The sequence below is a fragment of the Prionailurus viverrinus genome, chromosome B1, assembly GCF_022837055.1.
Source record: "Prionailurus viverrinus isolate Anna chromosome B1, UM_Priviv_1.0, whole genome shotgun sequence".
In the NCBI taxonomy this organism is placed as follows: domain Eukaryota; kingdom Metazoa; phylum Chordata; class Mammalia; order Carnivora; family Felidae; genus Prionailurus; species Prionailurus viverrinus.
The window spans coordinates 44,057,233-44,078,265 of NC_062564.1; the positions used below are offsets into that span (position 1 = coordinate 44,057,233).

Below are 21,033 nucleotides of genomic sequence, written 5' to 3' on the forward strand. Positions count from 1 at the left end.
GCCTGCTTCGGATTCTGTGTGTGTCTCCCTCTCTCTCTACCCACCCACCCCCACTCACACTCTGTCTCTCTCTCCTTCAAAAATAAATAAACATTAAAAAATTTTTAATAAAAAAAGAAATATTAATAAGTATGTTTACATACACAGGTTAGTATACACACATATATCTTCCTGCTCTATGAGCTGAGAGGGCATAAAAGCAACATCACCTCTGTATAACAAGCATGCACAGCACCCAGATCTTGGTTTTCAATTCCATTCTCTAATTAAAGGAACCAGGGCTACATCTTGGAGAAATGGTTGATTCTAGGACTGAGGCAAGAAATATACAAGATGATCCCAGAACACCTTTTAGTGCCAGAAAGTAAAGAAGTGCTCAAAAAACAAACACGACACCAAAACCCTCGCTGATAGAGCTATAACAAAGGGACACAGAAGCCAACTGAAAGACTTCCCAATGGTCAAAGCTGGAACAAGTTGAGAAATGAAATTAAGAAATTAGTGTTAAGGGGTGCCTGGGTGGCTCACTTGGTTAAGCGTCCGACTTCAGCTCAGGTCACGATCTCCTGGTTTGTGAGTTGGAGCCCCGCATCGGTCTCTGTGCTGACAGCTTGGAGCCTGGAGCCTGCTTCGGATTCTGTGTCTCCTCCTCTCTCTGCCCCTCCCCCCCCCCCCAAAATAAACATTTAAAAAATTAAAAAAATAAATTAGTGTTGGATTATAACCTGAAGTATGAAATAATTATGTATAAGTTTCTACAATATAAATAAATGATTTAATAAATAAATAAGTAAAAGGACAAATGTTCCACGAAGAAAAATTCCAAATAACTTATGTAGATACTCCAGTCTCAATAAAGTAATGCTTAACTCTCCACTCCTTAAGCATGGAGTGTGCATAGTGACTTCCTCCCAAAGAATACAAAACAGAAAGAGGAAAAAAAGAGTAACTGCACAGTGTAGAAATCTGACAAACACTGCTTCAGCCATGTGATCAAAGTTAACATCAACAGTGATAAGTCATGTTGACAGTATGTACCCCTGTCTTGATGCAAGGAAATGGTACTTCACTTCTGTGGTCTTCCTTCTAAGAACCCATAACCACAGTATAATCATGAGAACAACATAAGACAAATTCCAATTGAGATATTCTACAAAATACTGGATCATTGGTCCTCAAAGCTCTCTGGGTTGTCAAAACCAAGGAAAGTCTGAGAAACTGTCAAACCAAAAGTAACCAGAGGAGTTATAACTACTAAATGCAATGTGGCACCCTGGATGAGATCTTGGTACAGAAATTGGACATTGAGCAAGAACTAAAGAAATCTAAATAAAACACGAACCTTAGTTAATAATTATGTATCAATACTGGTTCCTTAATTGTGACATGGGTTCCACACAAATGTTAAATGTTAATGACAAGGGATTCTGGATGTGAATTATACTGGAACACTCTATACTATCTTCACAAGTTTTTGTAAATCTAAAACTGTTGTAAAATGAAAAGGTTACTTTCAAAAATACTCCTATATTGTTAAAATTAACTTTCTTATATTTAGCTGACATGATCCTCCTGGTTTTCTCCATCTTCCTCTCCTCCTCCTCTTCCTCCTCCTCCTTCTTCTCCTTCTTCTTTCTTCTTCTTCTTCTCCTTCTTCTTCTTCTTCTTCTTCTTCTTCTTCTTCTTCTTCTTCTTTCTTCTTCTTCTCCTTCTCCTCCTCCTCCTCCTCCTCCTCCTCCTCCTCCTCCTTCTCCTTCTCCTCCTTCTTCTACTTGATAATCCTCCTGGTTTTCTCCTCCTCTTCCTCCTCCTCTTCCTCCTCTTCCTCTTCTTCTTCTTCTTCTTCTTCTTCTTCTTCTTTTTCTTCTTCTTCTTCTTTTCTCTTAATTTTTAACGTTTATTTTTGAGAGGGAGTGTGTGTGTGTGAGTGAGGAAGGGCAGAGACAGAAGGAGACACAGAGCCTGAGGCAGTCTCCAGGCTCTTGAACTGTCAGCACAGAGCCCAACGCTGGGCTCAAACTCAGGAATCACGAGATTGTGACCCGAGCCGAAGTCAGATGCTTAACTGACTGAGCCACCGAGGTGCTCTGACTTGGTTTTCTTCTGAAGTTATTTTTATTTTACATATTGTCTCATAACCACCTTCACCCATGAGGCCCAAGACCTCATTATTTTTGCCCACAGCAACCTTAGCAAATACCTAGAAAAAAGTCTGGGAATACAGTGAGCACTCAAAAAGATTTATCAGTTGAATGAACAAATACAACTAATACAACTAATACAACTGGTCTATTTTCTTCTACATGATGGTTCTTCAAACATATGGATTTGCATCCCTCCAAGTTTTCTTTACTTTAAGTCGGAAACCTCTAGATTCTTCACTTGTTTTTCACTTGACATAGGCACCTGGTACTGGCACTGGATGATGATACAGTAGTAATAAATTTATTTATTTATTTATTTATTTATTTATTTATTTATTTAGTGCTTTATCATATGCTGTGCACTGTGGTAAGTAAGCACTTTTAAAACAACTTCTCTTTTAGCCACACAAAATTTATGCTTTACAAGTCAGGCATTGTTAGATGATTTCTGGAATGTCATTATTCCTCATAAAGAATGGCCCTCGATCTGGACTCTACTGACTAGGTGCATTCTGGACAGAGGAACTATCACCCTCTCCAATGTCTTTGTCTATCAACATGACCTATGTGGGGGATAGGTTTGCTGAAGCAGCAGTGAAGCCATGCTTTTATTGTTGTCCTCTAGCCAGTGATCATCATGCTGGTCTGTGATGAGTGAAGGAGCTTGTAGCAGACTGTAAACCAAGCATATCACTCAAGTACACTGTTTAGTTAGCTGGCTTATTTTCACAGCAAGACCTTCTCAATGAAGGAAGCTGTGTGTTGATTTATATTCTGATATCAGCCCTTCATCTTGTTGTGGACTGGCACTCTGAGTAGCACTGATCTAAGCCACAATTCTCAGCATTGTTTTCCTGTTCTGTGTTGTAACAGACTCAATATCTAGTGCATTCCTGCTGCCTATCAACTTCTAGCAAATGGAACTATTCAGGGTAGAAATCCCACAAAGAATACTCAAAGATTGTCCAGAAGGAGGGCAGTTGCTGAGAAGGTGTGAGAAGGGTGAGAAGAATGTGAGAGGGTGGAATAGTAGAGAAGTCCTTAGACTGAGTCTATTTTAGTCCTGGATCTGTCATTCGCCAGCTGTTGGTAGGGAAATTCCCCTCTCCAGGTCTCATTTTCCTCATCTGTAAAAGAAGGTGATGGAGCCAGGTAATTGCTTTCAGTTTTTGTGCTCTAGGTTTTAACTCCTTGAGTCAAATGATTTCCACACACAAAACATCCCTAGGCTATGCTTTTCCACAACTTTTGCGTCACCATCACATCTGCCACCATTTTGTTTCCCACAATGTTTGCCTGGTGACTGAACAACTGGCCTCAGAAAGGGAATGTCACAGTAATATCCATCAGCCAGGCCCAAAGATAAGGGATTAAGAGTCTAGGGGCTGAAAGGCATCTTCTGCAATATGTGTCTCCCAATGAGTGAGCAATGCTTTTGTCAAACAGAGGTGTCAATAAATGTGGGCCATTAAAATAGTTCTGGAGTTTTCTGGTACTGCATGAGGGCTTGGAAGTTACCACTCTGTCCTAACAGCAAGTAAAAATTGAACAGACTGAAAAATCAACAACTCTTCTTTGATCCATAAGAAAGGGAAGGACACAGGACAAACCACTGCACCCAAGATTGGAGAGACAGACAGGTGAGTACAGAAAGTCATTGCTTACCAGAGCAGAGATGCATAAGCAGAGACACTATGGAAGCCACTTGGGTATTGACAAATTGATTCTAATATCTATATGGAGAGGCAAAAGACCCAGAATAGCCAACAGGATTTTGAGGGAGAGGAACAAAGTTGTAGAAGTGACACTGCTCAACTTCAAGACTTACTATAAAGCTACAGTACTCAAGACAGTGTACTGTCTTTCACTATTGGTGAAAGAACAGACAAATAAATCAATGGAACAGAACAGGGAGCATGGAAATAGGCCCACACACATATAGTCAAAGGAGCAAAGGCAAGACAACGGGCAAAGATAGTCTTTCCAACAAATGGTGCAGGGACAACCGGAACGTCCTTCATAAAACTGACTCAAAATGGATCACAGACCTAAACGTAAAATGCAAAACTATAAAACATCTCAAAAATAATACAGGAGAAAATATGGATGGCTTTGAGTGTGGAGATGACTTTTTGATACAATACCAAAGACACAATGAATGAAAGAAATTATTAAAAACTTGGACTCATTAAAATTAAAAATTTTCTGCTGTTTGAAAAACACTGTCAAGAGAATGAGAAGATAAGCCACAGACTGAGAGAAAATATATGCAAAGGACAGATCTGATAAAGTTCATTACCTAAAGTTTACAAAAAACTCTTAAAACGGAACAATAAAGAAACAAGCGGAGCGCCTGGGTGGCTCAGTCGGTTAAGTGTCTGACATCGGCTCGGGTCATGATCTCACGGTTTGTGAGTTCGAGCCCCATGTCAGGCTCTGTGGTGACAGCTCGGAGCCTGGAGCCTGCTTCAGATTCTGTGTCTCCCTCTCTCTCTCTGCCCCTCCCCTGCACATGCTCTGTCTCTGTCTCAAAAATAAATAATAAACATTAAAAAAAAAAAAAAAGAAACAAGCTGATCAAAAAATGGGCCAAAGACTATAACAGGCATTTCAATAAAGAAGCTATGCAGATGGCAAATAAGCATTTGAAAAGATGCTCCACAGACAAATATGTTATGATTTCACTCATATGTGGAATTTAAGAAACAAACATGATGAGCATGTTCATTTAAGGCAAACATAGGGGAAGGGAAGCAAAAATAAGATAAAAACAGAGAGGAAAACAAACCATAAGAGACTCTTAAATACAGAGAACAAACTGAGGGCTGCTGGAGGGGTGTTGGGTGGTGGGATGGACTAAATGGGTGATGGGCATTAAGGAGGCACTTGTTGGGATGAGCACTGGGTGTTATATGTAAGTGATGAATCACTAAATTCTATTCCTGAAATCATCATTACTATAGGTTAACTAACTTGGATTTAAATTAAAAAGATAGAATAGAAAAACAAGAAACTCCGCATCATACATCATCAGAGAAATGCAAATTGAAACAATGAGATACCACTGCACACCAATTAGAACAGTCAAAATCTGGAACACTGACAACACCAAATGCTGGTGAAGATGTGGAGGAACAGGAACTCTCATACATTGCTGGAAGGAATGCAAAATAGGACAACTGCTTTGGAAGACGGTTTGGCAATTTCTCATAAAACTAAACATACTTTTACCATTCACTCTAGCAATTTCACTCCTTGGGATTAATGCAATGGAGTTGAAAACTTATGTCCATAAAAAATGCACACAGATGTTTATAGCATATTTATTCATAATTGGCAAAGCCTGGAAGAAACCAAGATGTCATTCAGTAGGTGAATGAATAAATAAATTGTGGTAATCCAGATAATGGAATATTATTCAGGGCTAAAAACAAATGAGCTGTGAAACCATGAAAAGACACAGAGGAACCTTAAATGCATATTATTAAGTGAAAGGAGCCAATGATAAGGCTACATACTGTATAATTCCAACTATGGGACATTCTGGAAAAGGCAAAACTCTGGAGACAGTAAAAAGATCAGTGGTTGCCAGGGTAGGGGGATGTGGAGAAGACAAATAGGCATAGTACAGAGGATTTTAGGGCAGTGAACACTCAGTATGAGATTATAATGATGGGTATAGATCATTATACATTTGTCCAAACCCATAGAATGTACACCACCAAGAATGAACCATAAGGTAAACTATGGACTTCGTGTGATTATGATGTGTGTCAATGTAGGTTCATCTTTGGTAAAAATGGACCATTCTGGTGAATATTGTTGATAATGGGGGAGGTTATGCATGTGTAGGGGCAGGAGGCATATAGGAAATCTCTCTGCCTTCCCCTCAATGTTTTTTGTAACCTTAAATTGCTCTAAAATAAAATCTTTAAAAAATTGTTCTGAAGGAACTCACCTGTGCCTCTATCACCTCTGTAGTAAGCTGTATAATGACCCCAAAGATATCAGGTCCCACTCCCTGGAACCAGTAAATGTGACCTTATTTAGAAAAATGTTATTTTATTTGCAAATGTAACGAAAGATTTTGAAATGGATAGACTATCTTGGATTATCTGGGTGGGCCCTAAATGCAATTACAAGAGTCCTTCTAAAAAGGGAAGCAGAAGAAGATTTCACCCACGAAAGAGGAACAGGCAATACGACCACGGAGGCAGATACTGAAGTGATGTGGCCACAAGCTAAGAAGAGTGGCAGCCACCAGAAGCTATTGAAGAAGCGTGGCCCTTCTGATATCTCAATTTCTGCCCAATGATACTGATTTTGGACTTCTGGCCTCCAGAACGGTGAAAGAATAAATTTCTGTTGTTTCAAGCCACCAAGTGTGTGGCCATCTGTTAGAGCAGCCACAGGAAACTTACATAGCCTCTTCCTAAATTTCACCTTCCTTACATATAGATTTTTCTTTCTGTAATAAACAAAGCCACCCACATGTATCAGTCAGGATCCTGGCAGGTAACACTGCCCAGTTTGAGAGTTTGATAAAGGGACTGTAGGAGCACCTGGGTGGTTCAGTCAATTAAGTCTCCGACTCTTGATTTCGGTTCAGGTCATGATCTCAGCTTGTGAGTTCAAGCCCCACGTCTGGCTCTGCGCTAACAGTGCTGGGCCTGCTTGGGATTCTCCTTCTCTCTCTCTCTCTCTCTCTCTCTGCCCCTCCCCAGCTTGTGCACATGCACGCTCTCTCTCAAAATAAATAAATAAGCTTAAAAAAAACCAAAAGGACTGTAATCAAAGGTCTGAGTAGAGTGTGAGAGATCTCCAGAGAGTGTAGTTTCACATAGCTGAACAATGAAGGAGACTCCAGCACCACTCCAGGCCTAAAGGGTGAGGGAGACAGAGCTGGATGGAGAGAGAGGGCTGACAGGAGCTGTGGCCTTCGGTCAGGGGACACAGTCAGCCCCCAGCAATGCTGCAGCAAACGGGCAGAGGAATAAGCACCTCATATCACTCTCTTCCCTTCCTCTGATTTCCTGCCAGCGGCCTCTGTTGCCTGCACCTAACTGGAAGGGAGCCATTCACATCAGCCTCCTGCACACAGAGAAAAGTGGAGAAGAGTGGAGAGTGGATTTATAAGAGCACATGGAAATATATGGCAACCGCATAACTTTAATCTCTTCCCAAAACCATCCACTTAACAGACTGGTCTTAGCTCTGTGGCCTTGGGCAAGTCACTACTACCTTAAGCTTCCTTCTCTTCATCCGCAAAAGGAAGGATGTAGACTAGGAGGTCTTTACGATCCCTTTCAGCCCTGATGCTCTGGATTCTAGAAGCAGACTAAACCCTTAGCAGGCTAACGCTGACACATGCCTAGAGTCCTGACAGCTGTTTGCTTATTCAGATATCAGCAGGCCCCTCTTTTCCATGACGCACCTCCGCATTTATGCAAGCACGTGCGGGGCATGCCGGTTACTGAGCCCCTCAGAGGAAAGGAGCAGGCTGTGCTCACTCACCATGTGCACATGTCACAGGCGTGCTAGAACAGGGCAGCCAACGGCGTGCGGCGAGGAGGCAGGGGAGACAGGCAAGCCACTTACCCGATGGCCAGGACGTGGTCAGTGGGCACGTCTGCTTGTCCCTCCAGAAAGCTCCAGGGGCCCGGGCAGCTGGTGCAGCCCTCAGGCCAGCCTGGCAACATCCCTGGCAGCCCCAGTACGGGGCAGCTGCCAGCAGCCACACACATGGTAATAATTAGCCAGAGAGTCAAACTACAGAAACTTCCAAGGGTCCAGGACGGCCCCACGTTGAACAAGGAACATATACCAAGCCTTCCCCTGCTGCCTTGAGACGTTTTGTTCTGTATTAGGTCTGCTTTTACAACTACTCCTGTCTGCTTTAGTCTCTTTGAAAACTCCTTTTGGAAAGGGAGGATGAGGCCAAGGAAGAGAACATCTTCATTAGCCCTCCAGGCCTGCAAGTGTAGGAGGTGCAAACTACCCACCCTCCCCCATCCCCATACACCTTGGGTGGCCCAGGACAAACGACAGATTTCCTCCCTTCTCTTAACCCCACCCATAGTCATTAACTAGGACTTTCCATAACTTCTGATGGGCCCCACAGGAGCACTGGTTTATAGTGTGTGATTTGGGGGTGGGGGGGGCCTAACAAGGACCTATACCCCAAATCCTTTTTTTTTAAATGTTTATTTATTTTTGAGAGAGAGAGAGAGAGAGAGAGAGAGAGCTTGAGAGCATGAGCAGGGGAGGGGCGGACACAGAGGGAGGCACAGAATCCGAAGCAGGCTCTAGGCTCTGTCAGCACGGAGCCCGACATGGGGCTCGAACCCACGAACAGTGAGATCATGCCCTGAGTCTAAGTCGGACACTTAACTGACTGAGCCACCCAGACACTCTTATATCCCCAAATCCTTAAAAACCCTCCCCAAACTGCTAATTCCTAAATTCCATTGTCATCTTGTTTCCAGCAAAACAATTTGATTCTTGTTGCACACACACCCGCACTTGAGGAATATGTGTTTCAATGTTGTCCAGTGAGTTAAGGGCCTGAGGAGCTTGCTGGAGGTGAGGAAGGAAGAAGAGTCTGCGTGTGAGGGATATAAGTGGAAGTGGGGCCTCCAGGAAAGACAAAAGGACACACAGAGGGTGGACCTGGGCACTGGGGAACGGCATCACCTATGTCACACTGCTGTCTAGAGCTGCCCCGGCTGAGCCGGTGCTAAAGATGTTTTGTGAGAATTCAGATAAGCAGCTTCTTTATCAAGAACACCTGAGAAGCTTGCGCTGCGGACCTCAGACCCTCAGAAAGGGGCTGCCTTTCCAGGGTTGGAGCAGATAGCCACCATGGAATGTGGTTAGGGGGTGCCTGGGGGTCTCCCTCCTCCAAAATGCTTCCCCTCCTCACTGCCAGGGTGAGATCTAAGTCTCCCATTAGAGCCGAACCTGCGTATCAATTCATTTATTAATCACTTTCCAGTGGTTGGCTGAAAGTCAAGCACTGGTCGGGGCGCCTGGGTGGCTCGGTCGGTTAAGCGTCCGACTTTGGCTCAGGTCATGATCTCACGGTCTGTGAGTTCGAGCCCCGCGTCGGGCTCTGTGCTGACAGCTCAGAGCCTGGAGCCTGTTTCAGATTCTGTGTCTCCCTCTCTCTCTGCTCCTCCCCTGTTCATGCTCTGTCTCAAAAATAAATAAACATTAAAAAAAATTAAAAAAAAAAAGAAAGTCATGCACTGGTCAAAGGGAGTTCTGATGGACGACAAAAAGGATTCATTTTAGATACAGGACACTGAGGGTATGAGGTGCAAAGCAAGGCTCAGTAGGAGGCTGCAGCTGGGACCTTCTCTGTCTTGCAGAAAGTGACAGAGATCCTTGCATAGAAGGAGGGAGGAGGGGCACCTGGGTGGCTCAGTCAGTTAAGTGTCCAACTCTTGATTTCTGCTCAGGTCATGATCTCATGGGTTTGTGGGTTCAAACCCTGCCTCAGGGTCTGCACAGTGCAAAGCCTGCTTGGGATTCTCCCTCTCCCTCTCTCTGCCCCTCCCCTGCTCGCTTGCCCTCTCTCTCTCAAAATAAATTAATTAACTTAAAAGAATAAAAAATAAACTAAAATAAGGAAAAGGAGGGAGGAATCCCTGGACACAGGGACTCTGGAGAGAATGGAAACAAGTTCAGATAGCAACCTGCTTGCCGGGCCCTGCCTGAGAGTGTGCTTGCTTAGATGCAATTACTGTGCGTCCAGCACCCTGCCCCCGGCCTGCCTTTGCATCTTCCGACTCCTGTTCTACAAAATGCCTAAGTGCTTCACTAGACCTCATGCTGTGGGTATTCCTGCTCCCTCCATCTTCTTCCCAACAGCACTCTTCAAACAGACAGAAATGGCCTAAATCAGGGAGGATTAGATTCACTACAACCAAACTGTGAGATTTAAGCACCATGCGCAAACCAGACGGTCCTGAGTTAGTGCCAACCCTAGCACTTACCAGCTGTGCGTGTGTTTACACATATTGTTTTCTTCTCTAAACTTTGCATTCTGCATTTGTAAACTGGGGATAAGTACAAGTAGTACCTTGATATGCAGTTCTGAGGATTAAGCAAATGAGAAAATGCGTATGAAGCACTTGGCACAGTGCCTGGTTCATAGTAAGTGCTCAATAAATATCAATTATTAATTCATATCTTGCCTACTTTTCCTTCCAGTAAAGGTTGGCAAACTGATGCACATAGCTTTCAAAATCCTTGCAAATTTAATCTAGGCTTAGGCTCTGCACAGATTTGTTCTTTGAAAAAGCCACAAAATTCTTTTGTAATTCATGATCTCTTTACTGGCTTTTTATCTGCTATATTTAGCTCTTAAATTTTATATCTCAGCTTGAAACCCTGAAGCCGTTCTTCTAAAAATACAAGTGGTTCAGCCATTGGCATTTGCTCACTGAAAGCACAAGCAATTTTTTTTTCAAAATAACAATAGGTCAGAGGTGGGACTAATTACCATAACTTTAAAGATAAATAAATTATACTTCATTTAATCAAAGGATCCAATTTGGCAAGGTCAACCCTAAAGACTAGCTGCTTTAGTTCTACCTCTTTAATCTCTAAGAGAACATCTTAATTCTTTCTCGTAAGTCCTAAACTGGGACCCTGGTCCTTTCTGGCTGGGGTCCAGGAACAACCCTCTCCCACCCAGCTTACAGTTGAAATTGTTAGTGTCCATTTTATAGTCTCAAACACCAGGTACTTATTTCCAGATGGCCACCCAGCTACCTAAAGTTAACCCAACAACCTCTTTTACACATAATAACATATTTACTGAGTGCATACTCTGTGCCAGACACAGTTCTAAATGCTTTATGTGGACTAAACCACTTAATCATAATAATATCTCTATGAAATTGATACTGTCATTATCATCCCTCTATATGGGATGTCATTATTTTGATAATTTGTCTAAGATGACCTAACTAATACGTGGCGGTACTAGGATTTGAACCCGAGAAGTCTGGCTACAGAGCTGTTCTTTCCCACTAAACCACACCACCTCTGAGGGAAGAAGTAAAGCTTACCAGGGATATAGCTTAAAAATCCTGATTCCACTTTTTCACAGAAGCACCCTTCCTTCCGTGGAACATTCTGTCCTGGCCTTGGTCACTCTGTTCCTCCCAGCCTATTCTCTGCGGCATCCTTTGCCCAAAATATGAACGAAACACACAACAATATCCCTCTTACCTCTGTCAAACAGGGCTGCAAAAATATTCAAGGCAGTGTGGCTCAGACTCAGAGGATGGGGTTCCAAATCCACCATCAACCCTAGCCAGCTGGGTGCCCTTGAGCAAGTCACTTTATGTCTCTACCTTTAGATGCCCCGTCAGCAGAGTGAGGGACCTGCCCAACTGCCTAATTGGGGGGCTTTTGTGGGGACTACATGAGCTAATTGGTGTAATGTGTTTAGCACAGTGCCTGGCTCAGTAGGTAAGCTGTTATCATTAAAAGAGAGCAGTAACACTATTATGATTATTGATCATGCAGTCCATAACTGGGAACAGAGTTGAGAAGGGCACATTCAGAAAAGACTCAGAGGGAGGCCACGTTGTAATATAAGCTTGCCTGTCCCTGCACACGAGGATGGGCTGCCTGAGATGGAAGAGTTCACCTCCAGACCTGGTAGGCACACACCTCCACTGGGTGCCCCAGGGCAGGAGATGATCACTAAGTAGGAGGCAGTGGGGAGGGCCAAGTGAGAGCTTGGACAGGGAAGCTAGAAATCCTCCCGGAAATCAACTCCATCTCACAAGCAGTCATTTTCAGCCCAGACGCATGACTTCTTCCAGGTTAACGGTTCTCAAAATTGTTCTCAAAACTTTCCTTCAGCTGGGCACCCCAACATGTAAGTCCATAAAGGTGGAGGTGCTTGGTTAGAAGTAGGAAGAGGAGGCTTCTGGCTGAACTCCTCCCCAAAGGGACCCTGTGTCCCTTCTGAAAGACAATGATAACCTCAGACCACAGTTTGAGAAGCATTAAAAAAATTTTTTTTAATGTTTTATTTTTATTTTTGAGGGACAGAGACAGAGTGTGAGCAGACAAAGGGCAGAGAGAGAGGGAGGCACAGAATCCGAAGCAGGCTCCAGGCTCTGAGCTGTCAGCACAGAGCCTGACACGGGCCTCGAACTTACGAACCGTGAGATCGGAACCTGAGCCGAAGTCAGACGCTTAACCAACTGGGCCACCCAGGTACCCCGAGAAGCATTTTTTAAGAGAAATAAAAAGACATACTATATGGACCCTGCCCTTAGGGAACTTGGAGTCCAGTGAGCTGGCGGCTACAGTCCTGTACTGACTGGCAAGTAAAGTCCAATGTCCCTCATGGAAGGTACAGATCCTCACAAGGCACCCTTGCTGTCACCCACAGAACCCTGCGGCTTTTCATTTGCAAGAGATCCGTCCACATTCATACCACACACTATAGGGACTGGGAAGGGCTCGCTTGCATTGCTCACTGGCTTCAATAAAATCATCTTTTAAGTCTATTTTACCGCTCGCAGCTCTTCTCTAAGGTGGAGATTATCACTATGCCATTTTACAGATGAGGGACCTGAGGCTGAGGGCATTGAACTTGTCCAAAGTCACCCAACGAGGCAATGCAGGAACCAAGATTCAAATCCCCACCTTCCTGGTTTCAGAGCTTGGCAGCAAAGACCGGGGCCCCGGGCTACCTCAGTGCAGATCCCACCTCTGCCATGTGCTGGTTGTCTCTGCACCTTCAGTGTCCTCATGGGTAAGTAAAGGGGATGACAGTGACACCCACCACCCTTAGAATGGTGCCTGGCACCAGCAACCGTTGCTGTCTTGGGATCACCAGCTAATAGGTTATGACTAGTCTGTTCAATTCACGCTCTCATTTTTGCAGCCTGTAAGAGAGCGGTGCAAGTGTGTGGCTCAGCAAGATACAGAGAAGTAAAAGCCACACGAGTTCAAAGAGAGGGCATTTGAGATGCTTCATTTATGACTGCTTCATAAATTTTTGAGTTACTCCTTAGGCAGAAACCATGCTGCGCTCTCCGTGTCCGTCCCATGTCAGCACATGTGGTGCCAAGGCTGGCTTTCCGCGACGCACGGCCAGGAGCTCGTCCCTGACAGAGCCAAGGGCCCCACGCAGCCTCCCGGGTGGACGGGTGACCTCTGCCACGTTCATCTGGGTCTCGAACGCCACCTGGGCGGACCCATAAACGCGCAGCGCTGGTGCTCAAGGTTCCCTGGGGGCCTGCGCCACATTTCCACGCCTGGAGAAGCCACTCCGGAGTGTGCCCGTGGTGGGGCAGGGGAAGGAGACAGCACTGCCGGCCGGCCGGCAGAGCACGTGGTCAAGGTCCTGGGTGCCGGCTGCGCCCCAGCTCACCACTGCGAAAATGCCACTCGATCTATTCAGAGCTGAAGGTATTTACAAATGTGACATTCCAGGGACAAGAAGAAGAAGAAGAGGAAGAAAAGACAAACCCCCAAAGCCAGAGAAATCAGGGAACTCTCAGAATTCTGCCACAGCGCTTTCCATACCAGAAATCAAACCAAACGTGTGCTTCCAGGAACCCAGGAATTAAAGTTCAACCCACCTCCCCCCCCCCCCCCCACACACACACCCCCACCGGCAAAAGACCGCCGTCAGCCCAAGGCTTAAAGGACAAGTGCCTCTTTGGCTCAATACATGTCAAAGGATCGCAAGAACGTCCGGTGCCCCCGTTCCTACCTCTTCGGCTGGGGTCCCCAAGGTCGTTTCTGTCTCCCTCTTTCACCACCTGCTACCGCGGATCCATCACCCTGCTTGGGAAGCCGGCGCTGCTGCTCAGGGAGGGGTTCCGCGGAAGGAAGGGGAGGGCAGGCACTGAGATCACGGACGTGGGGAGGGGACGGTCTCCGAACCAAGCACTTGGTCAGAGGGAAAAGGATGTTTTGTAATTTTTGGCTTGAATTTCCAGAGGCAGAACAGGAAATGTCCACTGGGGCTGGGAGGTCCAGGGAGAAATGGGCTGAGTCTCCCTTCGGAGGGGGTTTTTCCGTGGGCTCTCAACTGTGCCCTCTCTGGAATTTAAAGCTCCGTCTGAATTCTGGTGCCCTTTCCCCCTTACTCTTTCCTCTAGCACATTTTTTTTTTTTTTTTCTTAATGGAACGTCAGCTTCGTTCCTGACATGCTGGAAAAATTTTCCTCTGCCTAAACTTGGCTCAGGAACACTCTCTCCTTGTGAGAGAATTTCTCCTATTACAAAGTTCAGTTTAAAAAAAGAGGGCTATTTGTTTTGCCAATTTTTGTATTAGGGACATTTTTCATGGATTTTTTTTTTCTCTAAACGTCTGGATTTCAAGAAATATGCACACCCATATTCTTCTTGACTGTTTCCCACTTCCTTCTACTGGAAAAGCAACAATAACTGGCAAAAGATTGCAGCAAAAATGTCCTTAAACTGTGGGTCTAGGTCAACCTTTTCCCTGCTCCCATCTCCACCCACATTGCAGGGTTCCTGGAGTGTGGTAAGGAGGAGTAATGCTGGTCTTCAAGACCCTCTCTTAGTTCTAGGTCTTTCTATGACGGTAACATAGGAATTGGCTACCTTTCCCAAATGGGGTCCAGTTCCAAGTAACAAACTTGCCTTAGAGATGGATCGGCAAGATCACGGGTTGTGATTCTTGGAGGTGGTGGGTGGGGGTGATTTAGCTGTTGGTAATCGCCTGGAGGGTGGCACGTCTGTGACTTGTCAGATGCCACCACAAATTGGGAACCTTTACGGTACTTATTGACCCTTGCAATAAAACTCAGTAGTTCTCACAGTGCTAACTGGGGATTTGTTCACAAACAGGAAATGAGAGTGTCCCCTCTGTTCTAGTTATTAAAAGGAGGTGAGTAATAAACAAATTAATCGTGTAAGCAAGATAAGAACAATTTTTTTTTTTTTTGCCAATTCGTGAGTTTAGAAAATGTCAGATGCGTTAGAAGTCTCCTTCATTTACAAAAATGATACCGCATACATAAGAGGCTGAGGCTGGCGGTCTTTAGATTTTTGAGTTGATGTATTGATAACGTATTTGTACCTAGTCAGGAAAGCAAGACTGGCATAAATGATATATATATTTTTTTGTTTCTAGCTTGAGTTTTGTACCTAAACTTGAAAGTAATTGAAATGCATTCATATTCTGAAGTTTACAGATTCTATCATTTCAGTCTTGGTTTAGTGTGGAAATAATCCTAATCAACAAAATTTAGCCCATCATTAAAAGTATTTAACTAGATGCCCATTTTACTTTTTAACATATTTTAACATAATAGTATACGTAATAAACATAGAACTCCCTCACTTGGTCTTTGTCTGCAAATGCTCTCAAGAATCACACTCTGAAAAGAGGCTGACAAATTGAGTCTATGTGATATCTAAGCAATAGATAAGCTATGTTCTGAAAAGATTGACCAAGGCCCCAAATGAGGGCAAGAGTCTAATTCCCCACATGTGAAGAGTGTGTAGCTTGCTGGGCCCAGCTCACCACAGGGGAGATGTTGCCAGGCAGAATTGGTGGGGTGGCATTTCTAGCTCTCATCCTGAGAGCATGAGTCACTAGATTAGTCCTCTCTTTCCACTTGCTAAACTAACTGCTTTGATATCATGAATATAGGCAGAGGCATAACAATCTCATAGGCAGCAAAAGACAGAGCTTGAAGCTGAGATGAAAATCCAGTCTTTTCCAGGTTAGAGCTAGACAGTATTTCGCAAAATGCCCAAGTTTGGATTGGTTTGTGGGTGAGGGACCACACTGAATTTAACCAGCTACAGAGCACTGGTGGAGTGCTTAGTGTGTGTGCCAGCTCTATTGGAGGCCTCCTCCGATGGAGAACAATTTTAACACAACACCTCTGTAAGGTATTGTTGATCTCGTTTTACAGAAGGGATGCTGGGGTTCTGAGAAGTGTATTTTGCAATTTTACTTGTCAGTGTCAAGATTGTTCATGATTTGAGGTTTTTTGTTTTTGTTGTTTTTGAAAGAGCAAGAGCAAGGAAGAGGGGGAGAGAGAGAGAGAGAGAGGATCCTAAGCAAGCTCCATGCTCAGCACTGAACCCAATGAGGGGCTCAATCCTAAGACTCTGGGATCATGGCTTGAGCCGAAATCAAGAGTCGGATGCTTAACTGACTGAACCACCCACGTGCCCCATGATTTTAGTTTTTTGAAAAGATTCATTTTATTCATGCTGCCTGTCTAGCCTCCAACTCCCTACCACCTTCCTTGTTAGAATTGCGAATATCATCCACTTATTCATTCCAGGCAATAAACATGTAATGAACATCAACGTACATAGTACTGGGTCAGGAGACAAATACCTCAACCTCTGCCCTGGGGATGTTTTTAATCTAGTAGGGGGAGGAAATAAATATATGTGTATCACTGGATGCAGCAATTCTACTCCTAGGTATATACTCAAGAGAACTGAAAACGTATGTCCACACAAAAACCTGTACACGAATATTTGCAGTAACATTATGCATTATAGCTGCTGATGAGAACAACCCAAATGTTCATTAACTGGTGAGTGGATAAACAAAAGTGATAGAGCCATACAATAGAATATTACTCAGTCATGAAAAGAAGTAAGTACTAACACGTGCTTCAACATGGATGAACCTTGAATGCACTACCCTAAGTGAAAGAAATCAGACACAAAACATCCCATACTATATGACTTTATTTACATGAAATATCCCAAACGAGCAATTCTGTAGAGACAGAAAGTAAATTGTGGTTTACACAATTAATAAGTAAGTAATAGTGGTTGCTAAAGTGGTGGTGGAGCGGGGGTCCTTGAGGTTGACAGTTAAAGGTACGGGGTTTCTTGGAGGGATGATGAAAATGTCCTAAAATTGATGATGGCAACTGTTGCACAGCTTTGTGAATATACTAAAAACCACTGAATTGTACTTTCTAATAAGGTGGGTTAATAAGACACGATACACGTACCTGAAAAACTAATAACTGTATATGTTTGTTTTGTAAACTACCCCAGTTTGCTAAGTGCCATATTCCATGTCCAGTTTCTTGTTTCTTTGGCTAATTCATTTTGAGGTTTTATTTTGAGAAGTTCAAGACGCTAAGAAAAGATGATGTGGGAGATTCAAGGAAAGAATCATTTCTTGTAGGAGCAAATTATTCTGCATATTGTGATTCTTTGACAATCTTCTTTCTTTGGGGAAACCAATATCCCCAAGCTGGTCCCATTCCGTCCTCTACCAAAATTCGTATTCAAGAAAGTATTTTAAAATTGTAATTACCCTGAAATTTAGGAACCGATTACTGTATGATTACTGTGTGTGCATTTAATTAATAAGCAACTGTTTGATTATCTTAAGCTTATTGAGATAAATTCACTCTACTTTTTCGTCTCTCAAAAATGATCAAACTCCTACTAATTCTGGGTACTCTGAAAGGCGCAGAAACCAAGAGTCTGGCAGAGAAAGCAAGCAAGTAAGAATGTTGTAGGCAGTTCGGGTTCTATAATGGGAAATACAGGTACAATAAGGGCCCCATGGGGCAAGGAGCGTATATGTGGGGAATGGGCTGGAGTGGCAGGTGTCATAAGAAGGAGTCCTGTGGAATCACTTCTGAAATTGATGGGAGCCACCGAAAAGTTTGAAGCAAGAGAGTGTCATGTTTTAGAAAAGGTGTTCTGGAGGTCCTGAGAATGGACACTGGTACTTTCACTCTATAATTCCCGGCAATTGGGTGAATGAGGTTTCTTTATTGTTGTTGTTTTATTTTAAAGGATGGATTATGTAAGGGTAAGGTAGTAGCATCTTTCTAACCCCCTGAAATATGATTTGCACTGATACAGAAGGGAAAGACAATTCAGCTGCCCTTCTTTAGAATCCATGACCCGCATCATGAACTTCGTTTCTCCTTGTGGGTCAGATGTCATTCTTTCATCTGTCCAGTAGATGGAGGCATTGCTGTTCCAGAAAGAAAACTTTCCAAACTTGGTCTTCAGTGTCCACAGCAGCTAAGTACCAGCAGTGGCTGCCATTTACTCCTTTCCATTGGGCAGCAGATAGGACAAGTAGCCCAGAATTATGCAGCACAAAGAGCAGCCGTATTCTAGTCTCGACAGTGACCTTGGGCACATTACTTCATCTCTCTGAACCTCATATGCCTCATCCAAAAAGTGAGGGTTTCCCAGGTCCAGAGTCTCCTGTCCACATTTCCAAACTACTACACTCAGAAAACTAAAAGCATTTCATAACTCACCTGGCAGCAAGACTTGACTTGAGGTCATGTATTTTCTTACTTAGTGTTGATATTCTTACATTTTGCTCCAAAAGGGTTTATATGTTTAATTACAAGGTGCTCCCCCTGCTCACTGGGGGTTTGGATATAATAAAAGGTAGAATATGCAGAATTAGCTTCTTAAAATCTGCAAAGAGTTGGAATCCTGAAGCACACCTGGATTTTGGGTAAGAGCTTTAGACCTGAAGTAGTGACCGCAAGGGTGCTTTGGGGATGCAAGCAGGTATCTAAAGCACTAAAGCACAACATTGCCAAGAGCCCTCCCGGGCTCTTCTCCCTCATAGCCAACCCAATCAGATTTGGGGGATGGCAAATAAGAGAAAACCCACAGGGAAAAACAAGGCAAATAATCCTGGTTGATGCATTCATATCACTCGTTCATACAACAAAGATACGTGAAGCACTTCTTACATGCTGGTTCTAAAAACAGGACATAGATGTGAATGTGCACCCGAGTATGTACGGAGACAAGGATCGCAGATAAGGATGCCAGCAAGGTGGGCGGTGGCCAACTGGAAGACTGCCATGCAAACATTTCAACCACTACAGATTGATTCCTCTTCAGTCTTTAAAGCGTCTTCCTTGGGGCGCCTGGGTGGCGCAGTCGGTTAAGCATCTGACTTCAGCCAGGTCACGATCTCGCGGTCCGGGAGTTCGAGCCCCGCGTCGGGCTCTGGGCTGATGGCTCAGAGCCTGGAGCCTATTTCCGATTCTGTGTCTCCCTCTCTCTCTGCCCCTCCCCCGTTCATGCTCTGTCTCTCTCTGTCCCCAAAATAAATTAAAAAAACGTTGAAAAAAAAATTAAAAAAAAAAATAAAGAGTCTTCCTTTAAAATTCAAATACTTCTGGGTCCCACTTTGTGCCACCTTAAAATCATAGAATTTCGAGGCCAGAAAGGAATTTAGTTGTAACAGCTCAGCTATCCTGCCAAAACCTTGCAGGGACGGTTGATGGGCAACAGGAGTGGGACAGTGCTGATGGCCTAAGCCCCAGTGGGACCTACCTGTAAGCTGTTGACAGGGTGTAAGAAGGTACACTAGTAAATGTCTCCTAGTTGATTAGTTTCTCCTCTCTCCATTTTCAGTAGTGTAAGCACTTGTACAAAAGCAGAACTTATGTTCCAAATTCTGTTCTATTCTCCACCTCCCACTGCCCTCTCTAGGCATCCCACCACCATACATCCGTTGCTCAAACCAAGGACCTGAAAATCATTCTCTCCCTCCCCCATCTCTAACACTCGATCCATTTGTAAATCCTGTCTTCTCTTCCTTCACATATATCCTTGGTCTGACCCGCTTCTCACTGTGAGAACTCGGGTCAAAGTCACTGTCATCTTGCTGGAACTAAAGCTGCAGCTTTCTAATTGGGTGCCTGCCTCTATTCTTGTGCCCTTGGACATCATTCTTTTTAAGAACAGCCAGAACCATCTTCTCCAGCGCAAAACCCTTCAATGGCTTCCCACTCTGCTAGAGAGGATCCAAACTCCTCACCACATCGCAGGGCCCCTGCCCACCTCTCCAACCTCATCTTCCAGGCTGTGGCCACACTGGCTTTTCTGTCCCTCCAACATGTCAAACATTCTGCTGTTTGTTTCAGTGTTATTGCCTCTTCCCCCAGATCTTCATACACAGGCACAGCCCTGGCATTAGTGGGGCCCAGGGCAAGGGTAGAAATGGGGCCCACATACCACTAAGAACTGTTACATAAGATATGTTCTCTCATAACAAAATTGAAAAATTGTGTAAACGTATGGTTTTTATGACTGTAAATTAGCAAACTATAAAAGACAATTGAATTTAATTATTATTCTCATATTGAGTGTTCTGTTGGCTGGTTGGCAATATTTAAATGAGTAACAGAATAGAGAAAATACATTATTCATAATTATATATTTATTCCAGAAAAACTCACTTTTTGTTTTCACTTAAGTGAAATCACTGATGTAATAATTTTCAAATAATTTTGTTCTATTGAGATGAAAGATAGAAAATATTTTTTAAATTTTATTATTCTCAAAATATAGAAAACTTGAGTATATTATCATTAAAAACACATCTGAAGATAAACATAAAAAATGAAAAATTTTTTCAAACATTCAAAATTATTTAAAAGTAAACAAATGCATAATATAATTAGAGGGTATGAAAGTTGAAAATTAGACTTATTTAAATAAGGTTGAAGAACTTTTTTGGAAAATTTAGCCAAATTATATGAAATATCCTTATTAAAAACATGATTCTCATCATTAGTGTTCAATGTCCATGTGGTTGTCAGGGTGAAGAATTGGTATGCTTCCAGCATCTTGCATCTAGACTAACATACATATGAATTTAAGAGAAATACGAATTATTTAACATTGCAAAATGTTCTTCCCAAACCACGTGCAAATGTTGCAAATACCGCTCCAATCCCTCAGCATCTCCCAAACACAAAGATGAGCAAACAAATAAACAAACAAGAAAACAACAGACATTCAGAACCCAGGGAAACAATTCTTTATGCAACGATCTCCTGCACTGATGCTATCTGATAAGAAGTTTTTAACAAATTAGTTAATTTGTCCTTTC

The 21,033-nt window shown here is 43.4% G+C and overlaps 1 protein-coding gene across 1 annotated transcript in view; it reads right to left on the bottom strand.

The window, feature by feature from the left end:
- The window catches only part of TACC1 (transforming acidic coiled-coil containing protein 1), a 121,469-nt gene extending 107,445 nt beyond the window's left edge, over nt 1–14,024 (bottom strand). The window contains exon 1 of the mRNA XM_047855070.1: nt 13,897–14,024. The gene's annotated coding sequence lies outside the window, so the exon portion shown is untranslated. The remainder of the gene's footprint in view (nt 1–13,896) is intronic.
- Between the last annotated feature and the right edge of the window lie 7,009 nt (nt 14,025–21,033).